The sequence below is a fragment of the Microtus oregoni genome, unplaced genomic scaffold, assembly GCF_018167655.1.
Source record: "Microtus oregoni isolate MIOR12 unplaced genomic scaffold, Mior012 000008F_ref0000371, whole genome shotgun sequence".
Taxonomy (NCBI): Eukaryota; Metazoa; Chordata; class Mammalia; order Rodentia; family Cricetidae; genus Microtus; species Microtus oregoni.
In genome coordinates, this window is record NW_024543067.1 from 11699012 (window position 1) to 11724108 (window position 25097).

General features: G+C 46.6%; 1 protein-coding gene across 2 annotated transcripts in view; it reads left to right on the forward strand.

Annotated features, from left to right (window-relative positions):
- The first annotated feature begins 734 nt into the window (after nt 1–734).
- The window catches only part of Lyn (LYN proto-oncogene, Src family tyrosine kinase), a 107236-nt gene continuing 82873 nt past the window's right edge, over nt 735–25097 (forward strand). For both annotated transcript variants that reach the window (XM_041657118.1, XM_041657119.1), the window contains exon 1: nt 735–1158. The gene's annotated coding sequence lies outside the window, so the exon portion shown is untranslated. The remainder of the gene's footprint in view (nt 1159–25097) is intronic.

Genomic DNA, 25097 nt, shown 5'->3' on the forward strand with positions numbered 1-25097 from the left:
GTTACCCACATTGCAAATACAAAAAAGTCAAGTGTTTAGAGCCATGCCTGGTTGCCCTCTGCACCCAACTATTAATACACGAAGTCTCCTACAGTGTCCACACTTTTCTTCGCTAATTCTACAAGGTACTGCAGGGTTGGGAATCTGAGGAAACAGAAGTCAGATTAGCCTAGGTGAGCGTCATAGTGACAGAGGCTAATTGTGTACCTTGGTTCAGTAAGAGGCATTTATTAAGTTGAAACTTTTGTATGAACATGCAGTCTCGCAATAAGCACTGGTTAGGCACCCACTGTATGCCAAGCATGTGTGCAGGTAGGACACTACGTTTGTAGGACTGCATTAACAGTTACCATGGCCCGCTCCAGTGGGCAGTTCTGGCTAAACGGTCTTCCTTAGCTCCATTTTCCTGGAGAAACGGAGGCTTTCAGCGATTGCCAGACCATTTAATTTCACAGTTAGTCCCTACTCCTCACTGCAATGAAAGTCTTGAGCACTTAAACATTTAAGGAATTTGCTCTGTTTTGCTTATTAAGGTAAACAGCGCCCCCCCCCCCAACATCAACTCTATGGTACTCTTTTCTCTGTGGAGGGCTCTACACACCGCAGTGCTGCCCCTACTCCCAGGCGCCCACCACTTCTGACACGTTGAGGAGTTGAATTGGAAGAAAAGGAAAAGGGATGTGGAAGTTTTCGCGATTCCTGGGGATCCCCAGATCTTCCTAAGGAAGAATGCTGGTTCCAAGGCTTCCCCTACTCTTCAAAATCCGTTTGCTTGCAAAACCCAGTGCAACGGCCACACCAAATACCAAACCTTGGACTGGAACCAAACGGTCACTTCCCCGCCCTCCCAGCACAGTATGCAAATCCGAGCACCAGGAAGTAGCAGGGACCTCTTGGCCGAGCCCAGCGACAGCCAGTTCCTCTCCCACCGAGCCGGGCCCGGGCGCCTCCCCGGCTGACGCTCAGCAACTAAGCAGCCTGCTGCAGGCCGGGCAGTGTCCCCGGCGCAGTGTGCCCGCAAGCGCCGGCCACGCGTCCTGCTACTCGGGCCGGCAGCTGCTTCTCAGGCGGGCCCCGGAGGGCCGTCCCGTCGCGTACGCAGCTTTGAACTGAAGTCACCGTGGAGTTCCGCAGCCCCGAAACTTCTACCGCCAGCGAGTGAGTGAGGGGCTCGAGCGCGGGGTGGGCGCGTCGGGTAGACCGAGCCAGGGACCGGAGCCCAGGTCGCTTGCTTGGCTAGGGACCCGGGTATTAGGCGCAGCAAAGGTTGCGCGCCGTTTCTTGCCGGCACTCACTCCGGGTGGTGAGAGCTTTCAGATGCCTCCAGCCTGGGGTGACTGTGACTCGCCCGGGCGGTCGAGCGGGGACGCGGGGGCGGCGGTTCCGCAGGTGTCCGCAGCGGAGCGGCGCGGGGGCGTGGTGGGAGGTGCGCACAGGGTGGGAGTCCTTGGGTCCCTGGCGGGGGCCACCTGCGGGCCCCGCTCCAACTTCTCTTCGGTGCTAGGGAAGCTTCGGGGCACTCGGGAAGGAGCGCGGCGGGAATTCGGGAGGGGGTCACCTGGGATGCTGTATCTAGTCGTCCTGCCAGACCCTGGGTCCCCAGGCCGGCTCTCTCTAAGGCTGCCTGTTGGCTGAGGTCCCTGGTGACTCGGGGCAAGGTGGTGACGTCGAGCTGCTACGGCGGAGGCTGGAGCTCGACCTCCCGCGGAGCCGGGCTTCTCTCTGGCGACTGTGAAGCGGTCCGACGCCTTGGCCAAGAGGAAGCTGCAGTTATTTTAAGAATTCAGGGATGCCTTTCCTTCTGGCTGGGGGGGAAGGGTGTATGCGACAGTTCCCACTCACCCGCCTTATCTTAGCTGGCTGTAGTGGCTTCCCCGTGCTGTTTAGGTTGTATTTTCTTCCCAACAGTCCGCTCCTCTGAGCACTTGAGGTTGTCTCTTCCTTTCTTTGAGTATCCATGATTGTACTAATTTTGCCAATCCGCTCAACTTCCTTGCCACTCAGAATGCAGGTGGGAATCTAGGCCATGCAGTCTCCCAGCTGTGTGTGTCTGAGGATTATTCAAGTTTCCAGTTTGGGTTTCCTCATAATTCAGAATGAACCTACCCGATAGGTTTAATAAACTGAAAGTCCTGGAACTTACGCCGCGTTATGTAAATGGTACTTGCTACAGCTGGTATCTATAAAAACGAAGGTCCTTGGGTCTTGGCAGTTTGGTGATTTTAAACCTGAAACCACAAGTCAGAGTGAGCCATCTGATTTTTGAAAAAATCTGCTTAATAAAGACCTGAATGCTGTGGTGTCCCACGGGTTCCTCTGATTCCAAGAAGAGGCCCTAAAACATAAGACCTAGCGCGGAAGACGCTGGACTCCTGGTTTGCTCCTGAAGCTCAGCCGGCTTTAGGGTGTTTTCTCTGTGTAGTAACGTCCTTAGTTTTTTTTTTTTTTTTTTTTTACGGAAATAAGCTGCGCCCTGAGGGGTGCAGAGCTTCTCTAGTCCTTCTTAAGAGAGGGGAATCCTTCTCCCTAAGTCTGCCTCTCCAGGCTCTCTTTTGGAGCTGAGCTGGGTGATTTGGGACTTTTCCTGTTTCTTGTTTTGCTTTTGTTTTTTAAATTTGGCTCACGAGAGCCTTTGGTGAATGAGCCTCTTGGGCTGTGAGTGTGGTAACCTGAGCCTGGGAAGAGGCCAGCAGGTGTGAAGGAAGAGAGGTCAGGATCCGGGAATCCTGAGCTGTGGTATAGGCACCGCACCACTGGCCAGGGTTGAACTCACGGAACACCCACTTGGTCTGTGTATTGAGTCAGTGCTTCCTCACGGCAGCAGAGGTATTAGGAAATGTCCATGTTTATAGACTGGTCATCCCGACAATGACTGGCAACGGCTTTATCTCTTTTGTCCAAAATGAAGGCCTGGTGCTTGAGAAGTGTTCTGTGGAGATGGCCTGGAAGGAAGAAGGGAGCTTGTCTGTTGGATACCCTGCTGTAGGCTGCTCACCCTCTGTCTTGGCTTCTGTAACAAGGGTGGAAGGACATTAAGTGGAAATCCCTGCTCAAGACTGTTCTCCGTGTCTTTGGAGGAAGTCCTGATGGGCAGTCAGACAGTTTCTGCAAAGCAGGTCACCCTTCTTTACCTTAGAGTCTTGATACTTTGTAAAACTCCCCCTTCACTGCTAGTGGCTTCCTTGCCACAGAAGAGGTCCTACACAGCCTGGCAAATCAGTGGCTCTGAAGACCTCTTCGTTCCTCCAGGTTTTGTGTTCAGAAATAAACGACAGAAGGATCTGATTAGAGTGTGGTCCCATAGAGATGTCATTTAGCAAAGTGAGACCATATGATCATATATGAACCTATACTGATTTCATAAATCGGAATATAATATGCGCACATATACAGCATAAGACATCGTTGCATCTCACTGGGACCAATGATCCCTAGGATGCATAGATTAATAAACAGAACATTGAAGGGCCACCACTAGGTTATTAGTCGGTGACGCATTGGCACTGGAACCAGCCTAGAGCCTTTCTGAGCAGCTTATAGCAATGAAGATAATACTTTTTGTGTGTGTGTATAATTTCAGAAGCTTCCTCCTGACTTTTTCTGGACCCTTCATGATTCCCTACCCATAAGCAGGGAACGGACAGATACAAAAAAGAGATTCAGGGACTTGTTTGAGGTGAAAGGCTAGATAGTCTTTGGCTATTATAGGTATGTTTTCTGACTACTCCTACTTTGCAGTCATCAATTACTTAAGATAAATGTGTTATTTAGTACGTATTTGAGACAGAATTGCAGAGTAATTTTCTTATTTGGTAGTTTTTCTGAACTAAGTTTGGAGAGGGGGTTGGGGGGTGTGTAGGAGTGGATCTCCAGGAAGCCATCTCCTGTATTTTCAGCACTGCCTCCTCTTCGATGTGGATCATCCGTAATAACTGTGTGTCATTGGAGCAGCCTTGCTTATGGTACGCAATAGTTAGCCAGGACTGTCCAAGGACTAACTGTCAAAAGACCTCTCTCTGTCATTGCTGGAGACGCCTTGCCACAGACTCTATCATCTCTACATACCTGTTATAACAAGAGCATCCCTCATGATGGAGAAGGAAAGCCTATAGCACCCATGTAGGAGACAGGCCGGGCTTTCTGAGTGCCTGCTGCGGGCAAGCCAGTGGATGGCCCAGCAGTCAGCTTGCTGTAGTCATGGCTTCCTAGCTCTGAAGACTAATAACGGAGAGAAGGAAATGGAAGAGGAAGTTTCTTTTCCAGTCAGAAATACTGAAATATTTCTACAGCTGCCCAGTTTCCTGATGCCTAGATTGCGAAATTTTGAGTAAATTCTGTCGTCATTTCCAACATTTAAGTTCCCATTTGAGGGGAAACACTCAAATGTGGAAAACGGGGTGTTAATTGAGGGGTGAGAAAGTGCACGGCAGCCCCGAGTGCAGACTCAAGCCTTCCTCTCTCATCTTTGTCTTGATGAGCCTCTCATCTAGTCTTGAGTTATCTAGGGAAACTTTTCTGTAAATGTTGAATAACAAGCTTAAAAAATTAAATCAAATTCTAGCAAGTATGGCTTGCCACCATAGCCTTAGTTCTTTATTCTTTGGGCCTTTTTTTTTTTTTTTGCTTTTTGCTGTTTTTTTGAGTGTGGAGTTTATTGAGGAAAGGGTGAAGGGAGGAAAGACCCCCCACACACACACAGAGTCTCTCTTCTCCCTTCCTACAGGTTGAGCCACTGCATTTGTCATTGGCCATGAAACTCTTTCTTGAAAATGAGGTCACGGTGAGGACACAGTCCCCTGCAAGTCCTGCTGAGGTCACTGTGTCCCAGCACCTGCTGTGCCTAGCAGGGTGACCCCTTCACCTTACAAAGACACTCTCCTCCTTGTGGCTGGCGCGATGCTAGTTGGCTGATCATGTCCGTGTTTTGGTACCCACGGTCACTGTTCAGAAGGCTGTGATCCCTAAATGGTGTCCTATAAAACCACACTGATGCTGCAATCACAATCATGTGTTTTGTTCTTAAGACCGGATCTCAAGTGTTCCAGACTTGTCTCCAATTCCTCCACGGAGCTAAGGATGGCCTTGAACTCCTGAGAAATCTTACCTTCAGAGAACTCCTGAGAAATCTTACCTTACAGGTGTGACCCACCACTCCCCACAACAGTTTGAGAGGCAGTTTCCTCAATGCCTTACCGACCGAGGAGGAGCCTTCCTATATGTGTAGCCTGGACTGTTTTTTAGTTTGTTGCATTTTCTCTTCTATGCTTTGAACTTTAAGGCCATTATTGCCTTTTGGTTCCCATCCACCTTTCTGTGAGACCTAAAGTGTTCCTTGCCACTTGGCTGACTCCAGGCCACTCTGATTGGAAGCTAATCTTGAGCACACCTCCTCTAGTTCTCTCTCTGTGCTAGTAAAACATTTTGTGGGAAGCTATACCAACTTGGAGGGGCCACGCTTGAGTGCCGAGAGTCCACAGGGAAACTGCAGAGGTGGATCAGTGTTCACTCTGGTTCCCAAAGTCCTAACAGCTGCATGGCGTTTGGGTGAAGTGGGTGCCTACTCTTCCTGTAAGTGTTAACTCCCACGGGTCAGAGGGAATGGAGAAACTAGTCTCTGAGAGGCTCTCTGGAGAGGGAGGACCACTTCTGCTTTCCATGGGAAAGCTGTATTGCTGAGAGCAGAACCCAGCCGGAGGGTGAAGGCGCAAAGGAAGTGATACCCCCTACGCCCTGCACACTCCAGTCATTTGCCTGGGGGGCCCCTCCCTTCAAGTCACCCAGAATTGCTTTCCCCTCAGGGTTCCTTCTACCACCCCTGATTGATCTGCAGGTTCACTGCCAGTTTTCCCTGGAGAGAGACAAGAGGGAGGGAGGGAGGGAGGGAGGGAGAAGGGAGAGAGGGTGATTCCTGAAGGAAGGTTGTAGACTCTCCTCAGCCAAAGCCCTCCAGCAGGAAGTTGTATATTTTGAAATATAGTCTTGATTTTTCCAGCACCAGAAAGATGTATATTTTGAAATTTCCCCTCGTGGAAATTCAAAGCAAGATTTCACAATCTTTATATGATCGCACAAAGAGCTGTCTTGACTCTGGTAGTGTAGGGCTGGCTGTTCGTGAAGCCCTGGGATGAGAGTCTTTCATGAAACTCTTGGAATGCAGCTGTGACCATCAGATCTCCACAAGCACAATCTTAGAAACACCTTTTACTCATGCCAGTGGTGTGCAAAAACAAGCCGACAAACAAAAAGGCCATCAAAATCTAAGGAGCCTTCCGTTGTATGGGGTACTTAGGAATCCTTCTGAGTCAGCTTGGGAAACTCTGCTAGGCTGTAAGTGAGCAGAGGTGAACCTGGACCTGGCTAGAGATTTATTACAGAAATGCAAATTCAGCTGGGTAGGGTGGTACAAGCCTGTTACCAGCTACTCAAGAGGTTGAGGTCGGAGGATCATTTGAGCCTTGACGTTTGGGGCCAGACTGATTAAAACAGTGAGATTCTCATTTAAAAACCAAACCAAACCGAACCCTAACAAATACAATTTAAGTTCAAATACAAATTCAGAGGCATCTATCCAGAATAACTTGTGAATGCCTTTGATTATACCTCCTAATATGACAATAATAATAATTTTTTTTTCCTTATGGGTTTTCAAGTGTGTGAACATGTATGGAGGTGTGCGCTTGGGGCTTCTCATTCACTGTTCTTCTACATCATTGTTTTGTAGCAGGATCTGTCTAGTACAGAACTCACTAGCACAGCTGGGTTTGCTCACCAGCTTCTTCAGGAATCTTGAGTCATGTGCATTTGGGTTCTGGACCCCATGTTTGAACTGCAAGTGCTTTAGCCATGGAGTCAGCCATCTCCCAGCTCAGAAGTGCCTTTAAAAGCTCACTACAACTGGGGGATGATGAGAGTGGCAGAAATAGCCTTGCCCAGGGAAGAACCCCTAATTGTTTATGCAATACCAAGTAGTCAGCCCCAAGATCACAAGCTTACAGGTAACATTATACAGACTGGGCAGGTTATAGTTATGTGTTTAGGAATACACACACACACACACACACACACGCACACCAATTATAGAAAAAGAGGCTAGAGACAGCAAGGGGGAATGCATGGTAGACATTGAAGAGAGAAAAAGGGAGAAATGATATAATTTCAGAAAAGATAATGGTTATAAAAATAATAAATCTCCAGATATATTTTTAACTGACACATTAAGAATGTATATACTTGTGCAGTGCTCTGTGATGTTTTAATACATATCTACATTGTATAATGTCTAAATAAGAATAAATCTGCTCCTGCCACAGTTCGCATTTGGAATGCTTTCCACAGCACTTTGTGTTTAAGTCTTCACTCCCAGCTTGGTGCTGTGTGGAGGATGTGGAAATTCCCAGGGGAGGACCTCATGGGAGCTCTGCTCTCTTAGAAGCCACAGTGGGTCCTCAGGCCTTTCCTCTTCCTCCACTTTATGTCATAGTGATGGGAAGAGTGTGCTATCTGTGCCGCGTGTTTCAGCCGCAATGTGCCTCTCTGTCATAGCCCCAAAGCACAGGCTACTCCACTCACATTTGATGCCAAAATAAAATGCTCTTCTTATAAAAACATAAATAAATAAAACATCTTATAAAAACATAAATAAATAAAACAAACTGATAGGTAAGATGATAGCATTTCTGAAATAATACTCATAGGTGGGAAATACCAGTTGTAAGATCTGCATATCAATTTTTTTTTTTATTCTAAAGTCTTTTTTTTTTTTTTTCCTTTTTCTTTCTTTTGGTTTTTCAAGGCAGGGTTTCTCTGTAGCTTTGGAGCCTGTCCTGGAAATCCCTCTGTAGACCAGGCTGGCCTTGAACTCAGAGATCCTCCAGTCTCTGCTTCCTGAGTGCAGAGATTAAAGGTGTGTGCCATCACTGCCTGGCCAGTCTAAAGTCTTAATAGTGCTTTTTGTTTTTTTTTTTTTTTCTGGAGGATGGATGAATGCTAATTGGTTTACTTATTTGCTGTGGTTCTGGGAATCAAATCTAGAGCCTTGTGTGTAGTAAGCAAGTATTCTACCACTCGCCTATCACTCCCAACTCTCATCTTTATTTTGTTACGTTTACTTATTTGTATGATACTGGCAAGCCCTCTACCAGCAAGCCTGATTTCCAACCCTTTCAAAATGTCCAGAGGTGAGTGTTTTGCTCACTAGAGAACATTCCTTTCACAAAGGATCTCCTTCATCCCCTCTCCAGAAGAGGAGAGGAGGAACTCAAGGGAAATCCTGGTGCAGAGCCCCAGTTCCTGCTTCATGGATGGGAACTGCCCAGGACGCTGTTAAACCCCATGGTTGTTAGCCACGAACAAACGGTACCCTTGTGTGTTATCTGCTCCACTGTCCCGCCATCCCATCTCCACAGGTGGGAAAAAAAGACAGGCAGAAAGAAGAGTGCTCTTTCACGGCAGGACAGCAAAGTACCCCAAGTCAAGATGATTTGGAAACCCACCCAATAAGCACATTTTGGATTAAAAATATAGTATTTTGAAATAGCATTTCTCCAAGTTTTCCAGGCTGGCCTTGGATGCTGCTGAACAGAATACACGTGTTTTCTAATTAAAAACAGCAGTACAAAGAATAATGAAATGAAGCCTACAGTGCCAGGTAGGACAGTCAGGGAACTTTGGAGGTATAGTGGCCTGCAGGCTGCTCATAAGAATGTCATTATTGGGCTGGAGAGATGGCTCAGAGGTTAGGAGCACTGCCTGTTCTTCCGAAGGTCCTGAGTTCAATTCCCAGCAACCACGTGGTGGCTCACAACCATCTGGAATGAGATCTGGTACAAAATACAGTATATATAATAAATAAATAAATCTTTAAAAAAAAAAAAAAAAAAAAAAAAAAAAAAGAATGTCATTATTGTCCTTAGTGATCTGTGAATAATTGCTTCCGGGATCTCTCAAGGATGTGTTTGTGTACAACCTCACATAGTCCCTCATGCCCTCTGAATCATCTCTAGGTTACTTATGGTACCTGAAACAACATCAGAACAATGTAAACTCTTGATAGACTGTATTGTTTAGGGAGTAATATCAGAAGAGTCTGTACATGTTCAATAGTGACAGGTTTTTGTGAATATTTTGTGTCAGGCTTGGTTGAATCTGCAGATGTGAGATCCATGGATACCAAGGGCCAAAAGTAATTGTAATTTGCATCTCAGAGATGTAAATTCTCTTCCTCTCCCTCCCCTTTCCCTCCTCCACCTCCCTACCCCCCCCCCCCCCCCCCCCCCGCCTTCCCCTTCCCTTCCTCCCTCCCTCTCTCCCTCTTTCTTCTTTCTCCTCTCTCTCCTCTTTCCTTTCTCCCTTTGTTTTTTCTTTCTTTACTGGAGACAAAGTCTTACTAGGTACTGTAGACTGACCTTTAAATTCCACTCCTCCTGCCCTAGTCCTCCCACGTGCCAGGACTATAGGTTTGCGCCATTGTGTCCTGCTTTAAGAACAGTCTTAACTTATTTTTATTATTGATAGGTATCTTGCTATGTATCCCAACCTAACCTTGAACTTGCTGTGTAGCCCAGGCTGACCTAAAACTCATTATCCTTTCTGCCTTGGCCTCCTGAGTTCTGGGAATTTTTATTTATTTATTTATTTTTATTTCATGTGCATTGGTGTTTTGCTTGCATGTGTCTGTGTGAGCATGTCAGATCCTGGAGTTACAGTTGTGAGCTGCCATATGGGTGCTGGGAATTGAACCTAGGTCCTCTGGAAGAGCAGAAAGTGCTCTTAATTGCTGAGCTATCTCTCCAGTTCTGCATTTATATGTGTGCGCATCAGGACTGGCCAGAGCACTTCCTTAGAGGGCTCTATGATGTTCAGCGATCAGTTTAGCTAACATTTCTGAAGTACCTCTTGGGAGTCTAGCCGTTGTTGATGGAAATCCAAAAGGAAGAGGACCAGATGCCAGGAGGAAGTACATGGCGAATGCTCAGGATTGGATCCTGAGGGAACAATTCTCCAGCTCTGTCCCAGACGTTGTTCTAGAATCTGTAATAAGGCTTGATGGATGAGCTTGGAGAGGCCCTGACTAAAAATGATGGCTGTTACTACAGAATGCAGGAGAGCCCCTGGAGCCTTTAGAAGGGAGCCTCACCCACCTCACCCTACCCCACCGCACCCCTTCAATCACCAGCAGCTACCTGACACTTTTTTGTAAGAAGGTATTTGTTTGTCTGTTTGTTTTAGTTTTTGGAGACAAGGTTTCATTATGTAGTTGACCCAAACACACTTTCATAAGCTTTGAATAGGTGGATGAATAACTGAAAGATACAAAGTGTATTCCACAGAAGTTAGTTTGGAACTACAAAATAATACCCATTACTGCTTGCTCTGAACAGTAGACCTCACCTGGAATCTGCAGGTGGATGGATGGTAGCCCCTCTAGCTGCTCTGAGTAGTGTTGGCCTTGCCCAAACGTGTCTACAAGATCCGAGTTTGTCATTTGGTTTAAAGGAGAGAATGTTGTGATGTGACAGTTTGGAACCACTCTTATTTTTTATAGCTTACTAAGAGCATCACCATAACTGGGAACAATATTTGGATAAAACCAAGCAACCACTTGCATGATTAGGCATAGTGTCCTGAGCACCCACCACAACCACTATCTGTCTGTGAGGTTCTGTTCATTTTCAAATAAGTTAGAGTGTGGCGTGGGCTGGAGAGATGGCTCAGAGGTTAAGAGCATTGCCTGCCCTTCCAAAGGTCCTGAGTTCAATTCCCAGCAACCACATGGTGGCTCACAACCATCTGTAATGAGATCTGGTGCCCTCTTCTGATCTGCAGGCATACACACAGACAGAATATATGTATTATAGAGTGTAGCGTGTGATGTCGATTACCCTGGGGCTGTGATCTGAACCCTTCCTAGCTGTGGGCTGCCGGAAACCCAGTGGCCGTGCTAGACTCTAGGGCATCCTGTTAAACCTCAGAGGGTGGTGGTGAGGGCTCCGGGTTGTGAGGGATTGAAAACTGGCTTTAAAACACAGAGTTAATGATAATAGGTGGTGTTGAAACTAGACAAGAGGTGCTCAGTGGCTCAATGGCTACTCAAAAACAAAAATAAAAACAAAGCCAAAAGGAAACAAAACCAGGCAGAAAGTAAACGGATGGCCAGATGTGGGGAAATTTGAGTTTTTATGCGTTGACATTGGGCAAGTAAAATGGGGCAGACCCTGAGGGCAGTTCCTCAAGAAATGATGCGGCGATCCTACTTCTGGGTGTGTGGGGGGGGTGAAAGTGGGGTCCCTGAGAGATGTATGCCCACCCGTGTTTATTTCAGGGTAATTCAGAATAACCAAGGAGCAAACAGAAGTGTCCTGTATGTATAGTAGACTATTTAGCCTAAAAGGGAAGGGCTTTCTGGCCCTTGATAGAGGGTATAAAGGATCTCAGATGATGCTATGCAGAGTGAAACAGGCCAGGTACCAAAGGAAACATACTTACATCATCTTATATCCCTGGACGGGTCAACCTGTGGTGATAGGAAATAAGATGGTAGCTTCCAGGAGCTGCAAGGAGATGGGATGGGGAGATACTGTTGAATGGACACAGGGCTTCAGTTTTTCAAGATGAAAGGGTTCTGAAAATCGATGGTCGCCATGGCTGTACCATTGAGTTACAGCCTTAAAATAGTTCAGGGGTGAGCTTCATGTTCTGTATGTTTTTGCTAAAATTCTAAACAGCGATTTAAGGAAGTCCATGAGCAGAAATATGGACAGAGAGTTATGGACAGAGATATATCTTCAGGGTATATCATTCAGTTTGAGAAGTCACCTTCTTTGGACTTGGGCTTGCCTATCAAGCTGGCTGGTGTGCCTTCTCTTTGGTGAGTATCTTAAGGTTTCTATTGCTGTGGTAAGAACCATGACCAAAAGTAACTCAGGGAGGAAGGGGCTTATTTCATCGTATGCTTCCTATCACATGTATTGTCGAAGAAAGTTAGAGGAGGAACTCAAGGCAGGAACTGAAGCGGAGGCCATGAAGGATTGCTGCTTACTGACTTGCTCCCGTGACTTGATCAGCCTGCTTTCTCATGCTGTTCAGGACCACTTTCCCAGGGATGTCACTGCCCATCTAGTTACAGGCAGGGGTCACCTCACCTGGCTTTCCCACGGTGCTAGGGATATGAACTCAGATTCTTAGGGGTGCACAGAGAGAGATCCCCCCAACCCCTCGAAAGAGTACTTCTGTTGGAGGTCTTCTTCATAAACTGCAGGGGGATTTTTCTTCTATTTTTCTGTGGCCTGCCTTGTGTTGAGACACAGTGTAGACAAGTAGACATGTCTACAGTGTAGACTAGACACAGTGTAGACATGTCTAGTTTAGTGCATTTTTGGTGCAGCGACAACTGACCAAAAAACAGTCCCAGGGCTTCCTGCCTGTACCCATGGGCCATGCATCCATCGCAGTGCTGGCTCAGATGTACCCACCTTCCTGCGTCTGCTTTTAGTTCAGGAACTGAAAAGCAAAGAAAGCCAGTTGGTCTCACAAACAGATTTACATGCTGCGTGTCTCTGGCTGACTTCAGCATCTCTGCATGTTGGGCTTACTGCCATTGTCCGGGAGAGTCAATTCTTGCCCTGCTATACACCCTGACTGTGTGGTTGCTGTATTTCTCAACTTCAGTTTCATCCGAGCCCTATTTAAATGCCTTTTATTTGTCCATCAGCTAGTAAAGTTAGTTGGCACCAGCGACGTACAGGTTATTTTCCTACCCCGTCCTCACAGTAAAGCTAATTTCTAAGTGCAGATGTGCGGGTGTGACCGGATGGTTTCTACCGACTCAATGCCATCAGGCACCCTGTGCATGGCACAGTGCCACTGTCTGCACTGGCCTTTGAAGCTCTGTGGATTCCCTGCTAACGTTAAATCGGATCTGAATCTGATGTCAAAAAACACAGCATCGCCATTACTGGCTCTTCAGTGTCATCGTGAGCTACTTTGCATGTTTGATTTTGTTGGGAGAAAAGCCCAGTTTGACCTGTGGAATTTGTTAATCCATGAAGCCAAGCTTTATTTATTCATCATTCAGACAACATTTCTCGGATGCTCAATGGTCATGAATATGCATGTGATTGGCTGGCAGTTAAAGCCACTGTCTCAGAAGCAGAGCTGTTCCATATATAAAGGCATCCCTCCACACCCTTCCTTCTGTATCTTCAGTTGCAATTGAATTTGAATTGAAAATATTTAAAAAAATTTATACTGGTACCAGCAACTACTGATATTTTGGTTGTTATTCCCTGAACAATATACCATAACAGCTACTTACACAGTACTTATACTGTATTAGGTATTTTAAATAATCCAGAGACGATCTAAACTACAGAGAAAACATGCGTGGGTTGTATGCAAATACCAAGGTGCTTTTATACAACACACTTGAGCATCCACTGACCTGAGCATCCATGGACTCGAGCATCCACAGACCTGAGCATCCACGGACCTGAGCGTCCACGGACCTGAGCATCCACAGACCTGAGCATCCACAGACCTGAGCGTCCACAGACCTGAGCATCCACAGACCTGAGCATCCACAGACCTGAGCATCCACAGACCTGAGCATCCACAGACATTGGCATCCATAGTCTTTAAACTTTGTCACCCCACTGATACTGAGAGACAGAGCTGTATTCAGAAAATTAAATTGTTTTTAAAAACTGAATGAAAAGTCTAAATTTTTGTTTTAAAACATATGAACATGCCAGGCAGTGGAGCTGTGAGGAAGTTGTCTTTGCTGTGCAGATTTTAAATGACCGCCTGCAGGCATGCTGAGTCTGTGGGTGACAGCTCTTAGCCCCTGGCTACTGAGTTCCTCCTCACTGCAGGGACTGAGGTTCAGCAGCTACACTGCTACTGCCTGTCCCTGTTGGCAACCATGAGCTGCTGTAAAGGACTGAGCTAGGGGTGTGAGTCCTGGGAAGAGAAGAGAGGACCCAGGAGCCCGATCAGAACAGAGTGACGCCCAAGGGAAGAAGTGAATCGAATCCCTCATTTGCAAATCAAGAAGAGAGCAGAAGCTTAGCCATATTCCTGCCTATCTTGGCAAAGGCTGTGTACAGGACATGGATTAGTACCAAGATAGGCTGTGACGGGTGTGTGTCGTCACAGTTACAGGCTGAGACTCGGGGGGTGGGGGGGTGGATACTCTGTTTGGCGCCAGTGTTGGAGCATTAGCTGAAGTCCTTTCAGCTCTGCAGGCTTCATTTTCTGTCACATAAAATAGTGCTGACAGAGGCTTGTCTGCGATTCCACCTCATTGTTGTAGCCGTGGAATGACACTGTGTGAGCTTCACCTTATTTATGACAGCATAAATAAGTTTACCTCTGCAGAGGAAATGCTACTTTGCTTCTTGGGTTTGGAGTTTTAGCTGAAGATCCAGTGATGTCATTGCTTGGGCCTCTGATAAAACTGTATAAGAGAAACACAAGCTGTACCAAATCAACCATGCCTCATGAGCCAAGCAACAGAGAGAAGGGAAGGTCCCTTTTAAGTGACCCGAGGACCTCATGGAAGGCCCCATCCCCTGAAATCTGTACAGCATGACTCATTATCACCACCCTAGGGATGAAGGCCTTTGGGGGACACTCATCCAAACTGTCCTAATTCCTAGGAATTTTTCGAGGACTCTAACTTACTACAAACATTTGACCATTGGTTGGCTGGTCAGTCAGTTGGTCTGTCTGTCTATCAGTCTGTAGATGGGCTTTGTGTTGCTAAAGTGTTTTAGAATTCCTGGGCTTAAGGAATCCTCCTGCTTCCATCTCTCAAGTTGTTTGGAATACAGACAGGTACATTCCACCGTATCTGACCAGCTGGCTGTGGTTTGATATTGAACTGTAGTAGCCCCATCCTTTTCTTGATAGCAACAGTTCCCCAACTCTTCCCTGTCCATATCACTTTGCTCTGTTTTGTATTTTGACATCACGGCCATTCTGTTGGGGAAATTGGATTTGTGTACACCAAGAGAAATTATTTATTAACTAACTAAGAGTTAATTAATTAACTCTTAAAATGTTAAATCAGGTTTGGGGAGATGATTCTGTCTGTAAAGTGTTTGCCGAGAAAGATCCTGAATTCAGATTCTCAGGACCCATGTAAACATTGGTCCTGTACTGCACCCCTGCGATCTTAGCTCTGGGGAGGCAGAGACCAACGGATCCTGGCCAACCAGCATTGTTAAGCAGCGAGCTCCAGGTTCTGTGAGAAAAAGAGCAAAAGAGAACACCTGAAAGCAAACTTTGGTCTCTATGTGCACATGCACTCCCCACAGATGTGCACACACTCACGTGAGCTCGTACACATGAATACCCTCCCCCCCACAGAGGCAGGGAAAGAAGTAAAGGCGTGTGCACTGTATCCAGAGGTCAATGGAGCTGGTTTCTCTCCTTCTACCTTTATGTGGCTTTTGGGACTCAAACTCAGGTTGCCAGGCTTGTGTGGCAAACACCTTTTGCCTACTGAGCCACCTTACGGGCCCTTTTTCTTTCTTGAAAGAATCTCACTAGGTAGTTCAGGGTACTCTGGCCTTAGCCCCATAGTCCTGGGATTTCAGGCATGTCAGCAAGTCTGATAGGAATTTTGTTATTCCTAGATGGTCATCAGGCATCATGTGAAGGGGACAGTAGATTTTCTGTTTTTTGTTTGCTTGTTTGCCTGTTTTGCAGATTGTATCAATAAACAGCCAAGTGGTACTGGTGCTCACCTTTAATCCCAACACTGGGTGTGGGGAGGCAGAAGCAGATGGATCTCTGTGAATTTGAGGCCTGCCTGGTCTACAAGAGCTAGTTCCGGGACAGGCTCAAAAGATATAGAGAAACCCTGTCTTGAAAAACCAACCAACCAAAGCATAAAAAATTTGCCTAATATAGCAAAGGTGCATTCTTAGGCTCCTTATCTCTATTTAAAATAGAGAAAACCATGACACTTGGCCAAAGAATTGGCTTTGCATAAAGCCAAGGGTCACATAGATTCTCTGACTGATTTCATAATGACCTTGATCAAATTTTTCCTCACCAAGTGATAAGGAACAGCCACAAGTGCTATTAAATAAAACATAGAGCCAGGCATGGTAACCCACACCTATAATTCCAACACTCAGGAGGTAGAGGCAGGCAGATCTCTGTGAGTTTGAGGCCAGCCTGATCTCAGAGAAAGTTCTAGAACACCTAGGACTACACAAAGAAACCCCATCTCAAAACAAAACAAAACAAAAACAAAAACCAACCAAACAAAAAACCGTTGGTTCTTTGATTCTTATTGCTCTTATAGAAGAAAATTCAGATTTTTTTCATGGAGGAAAGTGAAGTTTTTTAATTGTATCTCTTAAACCTATTTATTTATTTTATGTGTATGGTCATTTTGGTTGCATTATAAGTCTGTGCATCACTTGAGTGTCTGGTGCCCAAGGAGGCCAGAAGAATGCATTGAATTCCCTGAAAGTGGAATTAGCTGCCATGTGTGTGCTGGAAATTGAATCGTGTGTCTTATGGAAGAGTAGCCAGTGCTGAGACATCTGTCTAGACCCTCCATTGTCTTAGCTCCGCTCTCTCCATTAGAAGTAAAGAGCAGCTGAGATGTCCCTTACCTAGACAACTAACTGTTTAGGACCAGAGTGCTGGGCAATTTGTTTGATTTTCAGATTTTTTCATACAAGATAGCTTAGAGATGGGCTCTAGCCTAGAGGCTTAGTGGCCCTGCATTTTGGCTGCAATCTATCACATAAATTCAGGGCTGACATTTTCTTCTTGTGGCTTTTGTTGGTGCTTGAATATTTCAGACTGTGGAACATTTCAGATTTTCCAGTTGAAGACACTCCCCTGTACATGCTTTTTGAAATGCCAGGGAATTAATGTATTGTAGTGTGTGGTGGTTTGGAAGAAAATGGCCCCTAAAGGGATTGGCACTATTAGGAGGTGTGGTTTTTTGGAGTAGGTGTGGCCTTTTTGGAGGAAGTGTGTCACCGTGGGGTGGGCTCTGAGGTCTCCTATGCTCAAGCTACTCCCAGTGAGACAGATTACTTCCTGCTGCCTTCTTATCAAGTTGTAGCCAGTACCATATCTAACTACCATGTCCCACCATGATGATAATGGACTAAACTTCTGAAAATCTAGGCCACCCCAAATTAAATATTTACTTTATAAGAGTTGTCATGGTCATGGTCTGTTCATAGCAATAGAAACCCTAACTAAAACACAGAGAGAGTCCAAATTCCTGTCTGTATGAAAGATAGACATCAGGCTTCATATGCGGTGGTTCTGGGGAGCTTGACTACATAAGATCCAGGCAGTCTTACCACGGTTGAGCTTTACTTCCTTCTGTTTCATTCTTCAACCTGGATTTCCCCTCATTTACATGGAAAACCCATGACTTCGTAGACGCTCCAAAATACTCTGTTTAGTAAGAATGCATATGATTCTCTAAACCATCAAAATAGCTTCCCTCCCTCCCTCCTTCCTTCCCTCCCTCCCTTCCTTCTCTCCCTCCCTTCCTTCTTTCCTCTCTTTCTTTTTTATTTATAAGCTCAGGTGGCCTTGAGCTTCCAGTCCTCTTGCCTAAGTTTCAGGCTTTCTAAAGCCCTTCGCCGAGACCATAGTAGTCCCAACCCAGACACAAGCTTTGGTTTGAGCCAGCATTATCATTTGAAATGTTTGCTAAAGGGAGAGAATGTTTGGATGAGCCCAGATGGACAAGGGAGGCACGCACACCAGGATGATTTGTTTCCCATGCGCTGTTTAGTCTCTCTAGGAAGTGAAAGGAACTTCCTGGCTCTTTGTCTCTCACATCCTTCCCAGAGGACCTGAACCCAGCCCAGGAGGCAGGATGCCTCCTGCTTTCTTTCTGAATACCGGCTGATGGAGAGCGGCCTGCAAGGCTAAGCAATGGTTACTTACTCTTCAGGGAACAAGAGAGCAGAGGGGCTTCATCCATTGGGCACAGACAGGAGAGCAAGGAGCCACGGCTTGATCTGCTGAGCACAGATGGGGAAAGCGTTTTTTTTTTTTTCTGAGTTGCAAAAATTTTATAATGATACAATATAGTGATTGTTTTACTTTCATCTAAAATAATTAACTTTTACACAAAACCCAGTGAAACCGCAGTCAGCTATTGAATGCTCACGCTTTACTAGGTTCTTAGAAGATGATTCATTCACTCTTGTCACCGCCGAGGGCACTGAGATTTAGAGATAGTGATTTGCTTCTTTAGCTACCGAGTAAATGGAACAGAGCTCAGCAGTCTGGTCTGTGTTTTCATACGTGGGAGGAACGTCCCTGATTTTACTTTGTCACGGGACTTTTGAAAACGTCATAATAAATACAAGGTAGAAAATATTTATTGAGCACTCACTGTGTGCATTCCTCGCTGTAAACAGCAGCCAGGCTTTGTTTGACTCATTCAGCTGTCGCAGTGCACTTCAGGAAAGAGGTGACGCTTGTCCGCTTTGCAGATAGCAAAGGTTAAGGCGCTGCTGCCCTGTCACTCACCACGGTGAAGCCAGAACTTTCATCCCAGCTGTTTGACCCACAGCCACAAGCATGGAAGGCAAAGACCCAGACCATCCGACCTGGCAGGATACCACCACAAGAGAGCACCGCTTCTGCCAATCTGCCAGGTTACTATGGTCACAATATAAATAGATGAAGAGAAATAAATTCAATGAAATTAAACAGAAAATTGAAACACTGAGTGGAATCTACACGCTGACCAGTCACTGTCATCTGCATTCACTTCAGCTGGCTGCTTGGTTCCTACCTCTGACAATTGTCACCATTTCCTGGGGAGCAAAGAACTTTCTTTTCTGGCTAGTTCTCTCCTTGTCTTTTTCTTCTCACCTGACAGTTGCTCTTGGATGTGGTTGTGTTTGCAACTCTTTTCTTTGAAATGCTGCTTCAAAACCTTAAGCTTCGAAAGGTTAGATTTTTAAATGACTAGCAGCCAAAGGAAGAATAGGTGGGTTCGTAAATGAATACCTCATTCCCCCTTCTGGTTTCTCGGTGTCACCTGTGCCAACATGTCTGGGGTCGCTGAGCTAAACCAGTTTATCCCCCAAGAAATGAAGAGAGCTTTACAGCGGTCGCTGCTTGCGCTCAACTAACAGCTAAATAGCTCCTGCAGGGTGCCCCTGAGGTTGGGTGGGGAGACCGCTGTGTTTCAGCTGGCACTCTCCGATCAAAGGACTAAGATTGCAGCTTTTCCTTCGCAAAGTGGAGTGTATTCCCCTACTCTCTAGATGATTTATTTAGTAAAAACCCAATTTCTGGTCCCAGTGAAGTCAACACAAGTGTGAATGTTTCAACACTGACTCGGACACAAAAGGATTGAAGTGCTTAATCACAGTGTCATTCAGTCTACCTGCTCTCGGGCATCAGATGCCCCGAAGCTGGAGTTAGATGGAGTTGTGAGCCACCCAACATCACAAGTGCAGAGAACGGAGTTAGCTCTTCAACCCCAACAGCCTGAGTTCTTACCCAGTACCAGGGCCTCCAAGTCTCAAGGTCCTTCTGAATCAGCATTAAAAGCACAAATATGAGTCTCCAAATTCTATCCCCTACCAACCCTCCAAGACAGCGAGAGCCACACAGCAACCCCATCCAATGCCAAGCCTTGAAATGCTAGATGTGTAGGTTACTAAGTCCAGAAAAAAACCCCTCACAGTTGCCCAAGAAAAAGTATGGCGGAGGAGAGGGAGGCGGAGACCTGAGAAGAACAGAGCTCCCCTGGAAACCAGGGACGGTTAGTAAGGTGTCTGTGCCAAGCTCTGTTTTCCCAGGTTTCTTTGGTTGATGACTTTTGAGCTCAGACCTGGAGTGGCTGTGGAAGTGAATCAGTTTCAGTCTCCATTCTTGAATAGGGCAGAGAACTATAAAGCCATATGGGGTCATTATTGTGCTAATCACCCTCCAGGGAACCTGAAGTGAAAACCCCCAAGTCCTCTATTGCTTTGAGGCTCTATTTCATTCCAAGGTGCAGGTCAGGTCATGGTAATGTTCACTACACTGTAGCTTTCCTAGTTGTCTCTGCCCTTGCAAGAAGCTTTCGATGGGATGGGGGCACACGTGGTGAGACAGCCTCGCTGCTCTCCCAGACGACATTGCTAGGGCCGTTCTGTGCACTGCATGGGAGAGCACAGAGCTTCTGCCCCTCAGTGGACACCCCATTCTGGGCTGAATTGTCACAGCGTCCCGCTCATGCCTGCTCTGTGGAGGCAGCCATGAAGTACAGCAAATTCCTCACCAGGGTTGAACTGGGATTGGTTGTGAATGACTGTGAACATTGTTAAAGAAATGGGTGGCAAGTGAGATGACTTGGTAGGTAAATATGCTTGCCACCAAGTCGGATGCCCAGAGTTCCGTCCTCGGGGCACATATGGTAGATGGAGCGAGTCAGCTCCCACAAACTGTCCTCTGAGCTGCACCCCTGTAGTGATAGAGATCACCTGGCAAATAAATAAATATTTAAAAAAGAAAAAAAATGGAACGAAAGCAACCTATCCAAACTCCTTAAATGTTTGTTCAATTGGCCATCTCCACCCATAACAAAATTTATTAACAACACGTAATCCGGGCTGGGACACAGGAAGACCGTATATAAACAGGTAGAGGCCGCTGCTGGGAAACCTTCGGCAATTTCTATGTAAAACTCCTCAGATACCCTGTACCGCTGATTCCCTTCGTAGAGAAATGAAAGCCTTCTTCCTTTTGAATGGTGTCTTGTGCTGTGTATGTCAGCTCCAGTCATAACGCTGGAAGATCACAGCTGTCAAATTTCAGTCATCAGAAGATGATGTTTGAAATACTCCTGAGATTCGATAGCATGACTCAGCTCAGATAAGACACTGACCTGTGTACAAGCTCCAGCATCCCAAACACTTTCTCTTTAGCAAAGTCAGGCAGGTGCGAACAAATCAGCTGCTGTACTTCGCGTGTGTGGAGCCCGAGGCTAGGCTTCTAGGGAGGATGACGAGGCAGGCGGAGAGGATGGGAGCACACGTGACAGGAATGGGTGGCTCACTGTAAGGTGCTGACCTGGGCATAGATACACATCAAAACTAGTTCAGACAACAGCCTTTTGGCTTGTATACTTCTGGGGCACTTAGGAAGAAAACCAAGATGAAGGTTTTAGTTTTACCATCTGTAAGCGTGTGGTTCCGAGGCTTTCAGTGCGCTGACAGGGCTGTGCAGCCATAACCACCACGTGGAGAGCGCTGCACCTACCTCAGTGAAGCAGACAACCCCAAGTGAGGAGAGCTAAGCAACACCCGAGGCATCGACCTTGCACCAAGTGAGGCACCGAGTGACCTTTGCCAGCCTCTCCTACCCTTTCCACCCAAATGCTGAGATGGGCTCAGGAAAGACCTTAAATCATACTCACGATGGTGAAGAGAGCCTCTAAGGCTGCACTTTGATATAGTGCTGGGGGTGGTTCCCAGACCTCACACATGATAGACAAGCCATTTACCACTGGCCTTGCTTGGCTCCCAGTGCAGCTGAGTAGGTTTATAAAAAGTGCATATTTACATGGGTGCTGGGAATTGAACTCTGTCTTCTGGAAGAGCAGTACATGCTCCTAGCCACTGAACCATCTCTCCAGCTAAAGAGGATTTAGATACTTGAGGTTTAGCTCTGTGGAGAAAGCAGGGAGCAGAAGGAGTTGCAGATTATCGAGGGAACAAAAATACACACTGCTAGGCTGCCCCTAAAACTTCAGGTGAGCAATTATGTTTGCTGTTTTTTGTTAACTTGACACTAACCTAGACGTTACTGGGAAGAGAGACTTTCAACTGAGGAACTGGCTCCGACAGATTCACTTTGGCCGGGCCTCATGGGGTCATTTTCTTGATTGATGATCAGTGTGGGAGGCCTAGCCCACTGTGAGCGGTGCCATTCGTGGGCAGAAAGTTTGGGCTACATAAGAAAGCGCGCGCTGAGCAGAGCAAACCATGGAGAGCAAGCCAGGAAGCAATGCTCCTCCACACTCTGGGCTTTGGTTCTCACCTTCAGGTTCCTATCTTGATGGATCGGGACCTGTCAGCCAGATAAACCCTTTCTTCCCCAAGTTAGTTTAATTCAGTGGTTTTCTTTCTTTCTTTCTTTCTTTCTTTCTTTCTTTCTTTCTTTCTTGTTTTTTTTTATTTGTTATTGTGTTAGTCACTTGTGACCCAAACCTCATAGTAAGTTACAAGAGAGGAAGAAGTTATTTTATTTAATATCACATTTATTTATTTAGTTTGCTTGTTTGTTTATGTGTGGACAAGGTGTGTGGCACAGCTTTAAGGGACTTGGCAGTGTTCTGACTATTGAAGCTACTCAGTGGAATAAAGAACAAAATAAACGCCCTGTGTAAAATACGAGGGATGTGTGGCGTTGCCTCGGGGTTAGGGACGGCGTCCACAGAGAACGGGTTATTTGAAGGGATGGAGCCGCTCACACTGTCAGGTTTTCCAGGAGGCTGGCAGGAGCCGAGCTGTGCTTCCCATGGCTGCTCTCTTGCTGGGTAGGAAGGAAAGTGCAGCGTGGAGCTAAGCGGAATGCCTGTACTGTGAGCGCTTGTCATCCAGTCCCAGGGCAGGAGCCACAAACACTGAGAGTCAGAGGTGCTGTCGGAAAGACAGCTGTCTTGGCAGCGGCCGCACAGGGAATTGGCATGTGTGTTGGGGCGTGACAGTGGGAAAACGATAGAAAATGAGGCTGAGGCAGTGCGGTTTTATTCAGCTGTAGTGAGGTGTCGTCCTGAGGGATGTCAGAGGATGGAGAAGAGAATTGGTGCTCGGGATGGATTCCTTGGGAGAGCAGGTGTACAGGAGTGTGTCCTGAGGAGGCTAGTCCTGCCTTTCCTAGAGGCACTTTGTGTATTTGATATGGAATATGGTTCAGTGAGAGAGTTTCCCTAAGCTTTGATCAGGTTGATAGAAATACGTAGACAGACTGACATTGGCCAAAAGCAGAAGTAATGATAAATGTTTGAGGTTGTTTTTAATTTTATTTCAATGTTCCCCAGTGTGTACATGCACTTGGAACATCACATGGCAAACCACTCATCTGTACAATTTGTATGTTTTTATGTATGAGTTTAAGGAAGAAAAAGCTAGGTTTGGAGAGATGGCTTAGTGGTTAAGAATGTTGCCTGCTTTCCAGAGGACACAGGTTCGATTCCCAGCGCCCACACAGTGGCTCACCACCATCTTTAACTCCAGTTCCAGGGGACCTGATGACCTCTTCTGTGCTCCAATGGCACCAGGTACACATGTGGCACACACATGCAGGCAGAACACCCACACACATGAAGTAAATTAGTGTTGAAGAAAGGGCTGTACGGACAGGACTTCAAATGTCCTCTCAGAGTGAGGGCTGAGGAAGCTGCAGAGCCGTGAACATCGCTGTGCTATCTCAGCTGTGCTTCCTCGGGTTCCTTCAGAGCCCACGGCCCTGTGTGCTACTGCTCGACCACAGCCTGTTCACTGCCATTGTAGCCATCGTACCCGATGCTCTGCACACAAAGATCAGCGCCTTCCTCCCGGTCCTCCTTTACCTGGAGCGGGCTGGAATTCTGACAGCAGGATCGCCATGCTGCTTCTGGTTTTGGTTCTATTTCCGCCAGCCTTTGACTTTCCAGATCTGAGGAATCACTGCTTCAGAGAGCCTTGCCGGTTTACCCAATAAGAAAGGCAGGGGAAGTTGCTGTTCTTTCAGCTCCTGGTCCCCTGTTCATGTTGCTTGCAACAATGGAGCCAGGTTCTAAACAAAGGTAGAAAAGGTGAGCGCTGCAAATCAGCATGGGCCACTGGACTCCAACTTGGTTTTGAGCCGTCTATGTGCCTGGTTTCACCTGCTTTCAATTAGGATGGTTTAATCACGAGCCAGTCAGACTGGGAGAGCACAAATGGCCCTGTTAATTAGATGAAAAAGTGACATTTTATAATTCTCATCCAATTAGCCGTAAGTTGTTGTGTGTCTGGCTTCTCTCTGTCAAAGTCCTGTCTGTTGTCTGTTCTTCCCTTGGAAATACGGCTTTCTCATCCGTGCCCTTTGCATCCGGCCAGTCGCCAGCCTAGACCTGGAGGCTGATGTCTGCTGGGCAGCCCTTCTCATTCTCCGTATGAGGTTCTGTGAGCATGCACACTGAGACTGCATCTATTGAGCATCCGGTGTCTAGGTTTCATTATGTCACCTACAGTTGGTTTAAGTATGTTTCAGTAAGCTTGGGTTTTTGGAAATAGGATTCTACTGTGAAATCTGAACCAAACAGTGAGAAGGAGTTTGTGATCCCAGACTCACTTCTTTATGGGCCCTGTAGCTGGACCCCGAGACTCTTGTTTTCTCTGCAAATTAAGGGAGTAGAGCTTAGCTTGGGCTAGCCTCTGGATCCCTGTGTTCAGACCCACATTCTGAGGGGCCTGAGAACTTGCATTTCTAGCAGGCTCTGAAGACTTTAGTTCTGTAGTCGGGGTGACTGTTGAAGTCATCCTAGGTCCCACATGTCGCCTCTGTGCTCACCACTGTACATTTCTGTCCTGTTTGTTTCTGCGGTTTCCACTCTTCTTTAGCAGGTGGGTTCTGTAAATGCTCCCTCCTGCTCCTGCCACCTGCCAATCCCCTCACTCCCATGATTATAGCCTGGGCTGTGTGTGTGTGTGTATGTGTGTGTGTATGTGTGTGTGTGTGTGTGTGTGTGTGTGTAATTTCATATGTATGGATGCTGTGCTTGAATGTATGTCCATGCATGTCCTCTACTTGTGTACCTGGTAACTTCAGGGGCCAGAAGAGGCTGTCAGGTCCCTCAGAACTGGAGGTCCAGACTTGTGAGCCCCCATGTGGATTCTGGGAATCAAACCCAGGTTCTCTGGAAGAGCAGCCAGTGCTCTTAATTGCTTAGTCATCTCTCCATGCCCCTACCCACCCCCCATAATTATGTTTTCTGCCACACAATCAGCAGTCCTTTTTCTGTCAGTACATAAAGAAGAGCCACGGCAGGCCAACTGCTTTGGCCAGGTGCTGCATTGCCGCTCTGGTGCCTCAAGTATGGAATCTTACTTTAATGTTTGCAGCGCTCAGTGAAG